This window comes from Megalobrama amblycephala, linkage group LG13, assembly GCF_018812025.1.
Source record: "Megalobrama amblycephala isolate DHTTF-2021 linkage group LG13, ASM1881202v1, whole genome shotgun sequence".
Classification (NCBI taxonomy): Eukaryota; Metazoa; Chordata; class Actinopteri; order Cypriniformes; family Xenocyprididae; genus Megalobrama; species Megalobrama amblycephala.
This window is the reverse complement of record NC_063056.1, coordinates 2,441,212-2,450,313: the sequence shown is the minus strand read 5'-3', so window position 1 is coordinate 2,450,313 and position 9,102 is coordinate 2,441,212. Positions and strand designations below refer to the sequence as shown.

General features: G+C 38.2%; 1 long non-coding RNA gene across 1 annotated transcript; it reads left to right on the top strand.

Moving 5' to 3' along the window:
• Nucleotides 1–6,969: 6,969 nt before the first annotated feature.
• On the top strand, nt 6,970–7,528 carry LOC125243145. Its single transcript, XR_007178978.1, has 2 exons — nt 6,970–7,270; nt 7,436–7,528. It is a non-coding gene; the product is annotated as an uncharacterized LOC125243145 (long non-coding RNA).
• The last annotated feature ends 1,574 nt before the right edge of the window (nt 7,529–9,102 follow it).

Here is a 9,102-nt window from a genome sequence, read left to right as displayed (position 1 = left end):
GCTTGTTCTGAGACACTGCTTATGATTTATGGGGATAAAAAAAAAAAAAAGATCATTTGAAGTCATTTGTCTAAAGCATCAAATAGACATTACAAAAATTATATTCAGAAAGAAATATTTTATTTGATTTAACATAGAATATATTACACAAACTTTTGGACCATGAGGGTGAGTAAATGATGACTGAATTTTAATTTTTGTGTGAACTAAATGTTTTTATTATTGTTGTTATTATTATTATTATTATTATTATTTTGTTTATCAATATGGAAATAGGACATTGAAAGGAAACATATGAAGAGTTCAGATGCAAAAGCCGCTAAACGCCATCTATGTCAAAAATGAGATAATGACATTGAACGAATGCTTACAGCACGTAGTACACGTTCAACAAATCACGTGCTTCAAATCCTCTAAATCGCAGCGTCAGCCCATTCAGAAATATCGGTTTGTTGGCAAAAGCCTCTAGACGCCACTTCCCTTTGGCAGCAAAAGCCGCTATATTCCGAGAACCAATCAGAAGGCGCGAATCGAATCATATGATTCCGAGCGGTTTCAATATAGCGGCGCGCTGAGGAGATTTTTTTAGAGTCAGATTCAGATTGAGATTTTTAAAATAAAAGATGGCGTACGATGAAATGGATCAGCCTGTCCTACTAATATTGAATGGCAGAAGAAAACGTTATTTACCTCAAAACTCCGCCTGTCATAAGGCAAAATAGCCTACAGTGGAAATGGCTTGGTCGCAATTGTATCATGCACTCATAACAGTTCTTCGTGCAGTGCCGTTACTTTGAAGGAATCGGATTTATTATACATCAAACAACAGCTCTATTTCGCCAAAGACAAAGTCAAACAAGATGCTATTCTTCTGTCTCATATAGAAGCTGTGCCATATAAACGGAGGAGGCAAAAAGTGGAGGCTGACTAGAAGAGATGTGTTAGATCCCTGTGTAAAGAGGTTTGTCTACTGTTTAGTTTTTAAGTGATAAGTGCTCTCATCTTTTTCAGGGTTTTTAGTTGCATCTTTAGTGATTTTTCAACTATTTACCATGTCTTGTCCCAAATAGGTGGATTTAGAGGTTTTTGCAAAAAAAAAGCACAAGTGGATTTAGCTGATTTTGACGCAAAAGAAAATCTAACTTGTTAAAAACCAATAAATTGTCTAGAGTGACATTTTTGAAAAAAAGTTATTTTATTCACTAGCTAATAACCTTATCATTACCTTTAAAATGAAACTCCTGAACTTGATCGTAAAAGCCTGGTAAAAAATGCTCATTTTAAAGAAAAGAAGTCTGATGGATTTAGAGGGTTTTGCATCTGAACTCTTCATATGGTCAACTGATATTTTATGAATCATTTTCTTAGAGAAGTTAATTTACTGAAGGCTACCAAGAAAGCTAGGTTAATAAGTTTATTAAATGAATTCACAATATGTATACATTTATATTTAATGTGGGGGGTGACACGTCATGCAGGCACATCAGCTGTATGACAGATGTATCACTTTTATGTTGTTTTTCCTTTTTTATTCAAAATATTCACAAACTTGTTGACTACAGCCTATTATGAACTATAGGCTATACAGGTGTTGAGCACCCAGGGAAAAATATGAGATATTCTCTATTAATTTTAACCTATTAAAAATGACTGCAGCTTTCAGACGTGACATTCTTTTCATTTTTATAGTTCACTTGAGGCAGTTACTATGGCATTTTTTAACAACACATGTTGACTGCACATCAATGTAATAGATCAGGGGTGGGCAACTTCGATAGTGACCAGGGCCAACATTTTTTCTCCTTGATACCAGGGGGCCAGATTACTAATCCACACTTGCACCTTTTACACCGTACTTTTTCTACAATTTACTTTTTATTTAGGGAAATTAATGTATAATTAATGTCATTTGTTTTTAAAGATTTTATGAACTGTAATACAAATGGGGAAACTTTGTTTTCAGTTGACAAGCAATATTAAAGGGATAGTTCACCCAAAAATGAAAATTCTGTTATCATTTACTCACCCTTAAGTTGTTCCAAACCTGTATAAATTTCTTTGTTCTGTTGAACACAAAGGAAGATGTTTTGAAGAATGTTTGTAATCAGGTTTCTTTGGGGAACCATTGACTTCCATAGTAGGAAAAAAAAATACTATGGAAGTCAATGGTGCCTCAAAATTGTTCAGTTTCCCACATTCTTCAAAACATCTTTCTTTGTGTTCAAAAGAACAATGAAATTTATACAGGTTTGGAACAACCTGAGGGTGAGAAAATGATGACAGAATTTTTATTTTTGGGTGAACGTCTCAGGTTACGTATGTAACCATGGTTCCCTGAGAACAGGGAACGAGACTCTGCATTTACCGCTATGGGGAACCATCACTCGTGACAGGTGTTCGAAATGCCAAGAATCACAACACTCCAATTCTATTGGCCGGCGACAGCCTATGACGTCATTGCGGCGCAAACCGTGACGTATAAAGGGAGCGCCTGAGGAAGCAGTCAACACCTACTCGTCTTTGAGGGACTGTTCAGCAGGCAGCCCGAAGCATGGCAGGGCAACACAGAGTCCCGTTCCTTGTTCTACCATGGTTACATACGTAACCTGAGACGTTCCCTTTTGAAAGGGAACTCAACTCTGCATTTACCGCTATGGGGAATGATATACCCACGCCGCCATGCTGAAGGAGAGTGCATGCCAAATGTCTGGACAAACGTCCGGCAGTTCCAGAGAAAAGCCGGGAGGAACTCTCCCCAAGGCTGTCAGTGACAGCATTCCCTATGGACAACAGCCCAAGCTTAGCCTAAAAGAGGCCTTCTGAAGAAAGCCTTCCAAGGCTGCTCAAGGCGTCTGGGACCAGCAATCCGAGGAAAGTGGTCCCTTAAAGGGAATGTGGCCAGGAAACCAAACGGAACCTCGGCCAGTCACTAGAGGGGAATGAAGTCACCCCCAACGCCACCAAGGAGGCCGTACTAATCTAGTGAAAGCCAAACATAGTCTGGGCCAGCCCTGTCTGATACACAGAAGCATTCTTCAAAGAAGAGAGCAGATAAGAGCGACTGCGAAAGAGCAGTAAGCGACTCTAACCCACGCGCAGAGATGGGCATGCTGGAGAGCGGAACTCAGCTGAGCACTATAAACCCTCGTATTGAGGGGAGTATAATCCACTCGTCCTAGGATCTACTCAGCATCTGATTCAAGCACTGAGGAGGCTGTGCGCTAGAAAAACCCTGGTACAGGGGAGCACAAACCAGCCTAGGACTAGTCTGAACGAGAGACTTCACACCAAGAACCTACTTCATATGGCGGTATTCAGGATGGCCCATAAGGCCATTCGACTGAAAACATAGCATGCTGAGCGCATGGCCAACCAAGTAATTAGGTAGCTTTGAGTGCCCACGAAACAGTCCGTCCAACACAATCCATCAAGCAGTGTACTCGGTAAAGAACCTTTTTACTCTTTAAGCAAGAGGAGTACATTGTACGCCATCACGCACTAAAGAAGGCCCCATGGGCCTATAACCTCAGCAGACACGTGGCATCAGCTTGTGGCAGTGTTAACAAGGATCAGGCTAAACAGACCGATTACAAAGGAGATCATCAGTCAGCCCAAGCCCTGGCCAGCCAGCGACACAAATCCCTTTTAACTGTTTTCAGTGAAATTGTCAGAGAAACACTCAAAAAAGGTACATGCCAGCATGCTCCCAAAGGAGGCCCTTAAGGCCTACCAGTCACACGCGGCATCAGCAAGCGGCCACTAAAATTCTAGGAGCAAAATAGAACCGAGTAACAAACAAGGTAGCTACTTGGCTCAACTAAAGGAAACCAAGCTCAAGGAAGCAAATGCATAAAACCAGACAAACAGTTGGTTTTAACACAAGAGCTCACCTCGAGAGGCAAGCCACTCAGAAAATGTATTCAGTAAAAGCACCCTTTACTCTCTAAGCAAAAGGAGTACAAAGCCAAACTCCAGCGTGAAACATAGGAGGCCTGCGAAGGCCTACAACCCGTACACACACGGCGTCAGCTAGTGGCAATCATGACCCATCCATGGTGATGAGTCACATAGAAACTAGTGGTGGGCATAGATAAAACTTTTTAATCTAGATTAATCTAGATTAATCTTGGAATTAATCTAGATTAATCTAGATTAAAATGGCTCATTTGAATTCTGCCGAAGACATTCAGAATATGTGAGATACCCAAATTGTCCCTGCGTCCCAATGTCCGTACTATCCATCCTAAATAGTATGTGAGATTAAAGTAAGTGTGTCCCAAAGCATAGTATGTTGAAAAGAGTATGCCAAATGTCCCCGGATGGTCTACTATTTCCGGTAGATTTTAGAAGTGTGTATCCGTGCACACTATAAAGGCTAATATTGCCCACAACTCATTGCGCGTTGTACGAGGATTCAGTTCAGAACTACAAACACGAGTAAAAAGTGTTAAAAACTACAAAACATGGCGAATATGCACGATCGACGCTGAGAGGTTGTTTGAGTGACTAATAATCAGTTCAAACTGATAGAAAATATTTATTTAATGTTATATGTGTTATTTTTCATCTGCAAATACCAATGTGGACTTTTATAAAGATCTGATTGGCCATTAACTTTTAAATGCATCATTATGCATTAATATGAGGAGAGTTCTCCACATGAAAGACTCGCGACTGCAGATCAACGTGCTGCATTTCTCTCCGATACGGTAGGAAATTAGCTAAATGAAATGTGGAGGATGTAAGATGATTGACAGGGCAGTTTACGGTGACTGGATGCGACAGAGAGCAAAGACGCAATTGTATGACGTGATAGTATGTCCCCAAAGCTTGTCTACTCTTTTGCTACACACTCAAAAGTAAGTACTTTTTGTTCACAGAAAGAGTACATACTTTTAGGGCGTAGTATAAGTAGGCGAATTGGGACGCATCAAATGACTAAAAGTAATCTGCCATTTTGTCCGACAAAGCAGATAGGAGTTAGAAGATTAACCTCGGTGGAGTTAAACTTGAAAAATTTTGTATATTGACATCTTTCCGCGTTTGAAACAACATTGATTCTTATGTTCATTCATGTTTATTTGATGCTATAAATGGACTCGTAGTAAGAGATGATCGGTTTACGAGCCTCTTGAGCTGAGGCATTACAGCAATCTGTCACGACCATGGTCACGGCACATTAAAGAGCAACAAAACGGTTTTTATTGTTTGAATTTCTTAAACTACACAGTTTTAAAGCTGGGACTTTGTTAAATATCATAAGTAACCTGCTCTGTCTTGTCTGTCGACGTGTTGTCAGTGTCCTCTTTGCTCCGTGATGCAATTATCACTGTTTGGCGTGACAGCGCCACGGCTTGACAGGCAAAGCAACAGTAACTAAGGGGGGCGGGTCTTTGCGAAGGGTCAATTCGGCTAAGTATACATCCGCGCTAAAATATCAAGGTGAAAGTCATCATAGCTTGCATAGTATAGACCCAGCTCCCAACCCAACTTTGAGAATAGATTAACGGCGATATTTTTTTTATCGCCCGATACGAGTCTCACGTTAACGCAGCACGTTAACGCCGATAACGGCCCACCACTAATAACAATACTATATATAGGGTAAAATTTTACCCCAAAATCCAATATTTTGACACAAAATGATAACTGCAAATCCATGTTTCTCTGCCTGGAGTCCATTTGTTTCTGTGAATTGCAGTGATCCTTTTGCTTCTTTTTTCTGTTGCTTTCGGCAGTCTTTATATATACCTCAGGTTTTGTGTCAAAACTATTTGTACAGTTAGTCGCAAAGCTCTTTCCCGTTTTGGATGTGTTTTGTGTGTTTTTCGCGACATTCACGCTAAAAACCAATGCTGCCGCTCAGTCTTTGTGCCACTCAGTGGACGTGACCGCAGTCATAACGGTCGAAGGTGACATCACGCGCATACCCTCTATAGAGTACCTCAGGGATGACGTGTTTTTGTAGGCCAACCCAGAAGTAGCGGCGCACGGGTTCCCTCGATCGAAAGCCTATTCATTTTTCCCATAGACTTTTGGAAAATCGCAGAAAATAAGCTCTGTGTTTAACAAAGGGTTATGGCACTTACATGTTTTGTCTATCAAGATAATCTTTACAAGTTAACACAACATTTAGACATTTTGAAGCCTAAATAAAGTCAGATATAAAAAGCTAACAGTAGGCTATTAACGGACTACAGCACACCTTAGTTCACCAATAAGCTTCCTCAAACTTTATTTAAAAAACAACTTTATTTAAAAACATGCTTGCTGATTATGATCTGCGCTGTGTATGAATACTTATACACTTTTTCATGAGGAATGCTGTCCAAATGTCCCATTTTTAATGATGACGTCTAAAGGCCCCGCCAAAGAAAGTAGTCCCTTTTAGCACTTTGTTAGCAACCGCCGTTCTTAAGACCCAATAAAGGTTTAAAAAATCACAACTGGGTTATAACTGGTGTGTTTTATGTCATAGATCAAAACGTGAAAATATTTAGAGGCTTTGTTAACCACAGACCTTATTTCAGGCCATTTAGCCAAAACCCCTTTAAAAAAAAACAAACAACCGACTTCAGGGTGATGGAACCGGAAGTCCTAAAATGGTAACTTGCTTCCGGGTTTTGCTTACAAATCACGTCATCTCTGAGGTACTCTATTGCACTCAGTTTTACCAAAATGTCACCTGTAGGCCTGATGGCATATTGAAAATGGTCTACTCCTTAGTGATTGTCTTAAGTAGTTGTAGTGGATTTGAAAGTTTGCTGAAATCATTGGCAATATGTGATAAGTGCTTTGGAGCCACTGGTGCGGTGCAGGCTAGGTAACGTTAGCATACAATATATACTGTAAATATGCTAACTTTATAAGTTACTTTTGCATTATGTTTACAGCAAATGAACTAATCAGAAGGTTTTCTATGTTCTGATTAGTTTTCTGATCCATGTTTTCTATGAGTCTCATCAGATTGAATTTATTCTTATTTGCAGTAAAACTCACTAATCATTTATTCAAATCAAGTAAGTTATTCTAAACAATTGTAGTTTTTATTTTTGAAAAAGGAAGGTGCCTAATATGATTTCAGCATATCAGCACACAGGTGGGTTAACTACTGAGGGAAAGAAAAATCATCACATGGTTACTTCTTATATGTGTCTTACTGTGCGTTAATCTTACACAGCTATCCCTTCACTGCAGACAAGCTGAAATGGGCTGAATCCTTGATTGCAGTCTTTATGTTCCTGAATCATTTGGAGAGAATTAAAGTGATGTAAGTATTAAAATCTCATCTGGCATTATTTAGTTTACAGTTCAACTGAAATGTGTGAATATGCTGACAAAAGGTTGTTGCTTACAAATGTATATTCTAAAATAAAGTATGTTGGAGATTAAAAACAATTTGACACTCTCTCTTTCCCTCTTATATTTTATAAAGTGTTGGAACAGCGATCTTCTCTGAAGAACTGAGCACATTTGTGTTTATGGACATGCATGCATCCAGGGAAAATCCTGATGTCGTCAGTCAAGGTCTGAACAGAAACCAATCTTTGGAGAAGTTCATTTATTCCCAAAGGTGGACAAAAACATTGTGTTGGCTTTTTAAAGAATTATTTTTGTTATCACTTTTATGCTGTGGAGAAGATGGAGTACAGACATTGATAATGATCAGAAATGTTTCTTGAGCAGCAAATCCTAGAATGATTTCTGAAGGATCATGTGACACTGAAGATTGGAGTAATGATGCTGAAAATTCAGCTTTACATCACAGGAATAAATTAACATATTAACATATAATCACATAGAAAAGTTTTAAATTGTAATATATATATTTCATAATATTACTGTTTTTGCTGTATTTTCTTTATCAAATTAAAACTTTGGTGAGCAAAAGGGACTTCTTTTAAAAAATATTAAAATGATTAGTATTGTCCAAACTTTTGGCTGCCAATGTATATCAATCCAACAATGTTTAGAAATAAGTAAAACTATTTTTAAGGTAGGGATGTGTTATGTGCAATGTTGCCTAATGAGATTGAAAAGAACTCTTTTGTCCTTTTTGACTGCTTAAAATTGTATTGTTATATTCTGCAGTGTATTTAATTATTGATATTCTATTGTAATACATTTTGACAATAAGAAAAACAACCAATGACTTTACATTCATTTTTTCAAATGCTAACGTTTTGTTTAGGATTTGTGAAGCCAAGGATAACACAATGTTACACATCTTTTACACATCTTTGTGTTAACCCTTCAGACACATTTACTGTGTTAAAATCCTTAACACAGTGACTGTGTAGAAATCAACACAACAAACGTTGTCCCTAAACTCGCCCATTGATGTGTAAGAATTTAACACAGTTTGAGTCAGTTTTAACACATCCTTTCTAAGAGTGTACCAATCATGTATTTCTAACTGGCAAAATGCCATGACATCCAATCAAATTACCTCATCTTTTGCAGTCAAAACTGACCGCAGATACTGTAGGTTGTGTGCAGAGTGTGCTGCCTTAGTAAATACATTACTGCAGTTTTTGACAATATACTTTTGTAAAAGTGAGGATTTAGCACTTACTATAGCATGAAGAACAAATATAGACACAGAGAGTGGATTGAGATCTATTGAAGTCTCAACATATCTTCATTGAATGGAAACATCGGTTAATGTTTAATGATCAGTTATGTTTGACTTCTGAAAGAGTTTCTGTTATTTGGAAGTTTTGATCATTACAATTATGCAGAAGATTTGAACTTTGGTTGCCAATAACTGCATGTACTAGTATTATAAAGTTTTTTATTATAATGTCATTGTTCAATAGCTTTGCTAATACCAGTGCAGGAACACGTTTGTTTAAGTACTGTACAGCATACAGTCTTTTAATAATACAACACGATTCAAAGTCAAATTCAAACAGGTAATTTCCATTCACTCTAAATCACACACACTCTCTGATTTAATTCTGTCTAGTAAAAATGCAATTACGACAAGTAACACTGTCAACAATTTAGGCTAAAATGGCTTGCCATACTTCCCCTGCCTATGCTCTTGCTGATAATGCAGTGCTAACTCTAGACTGTCATGGAGAGAAAGGCTACTGGATA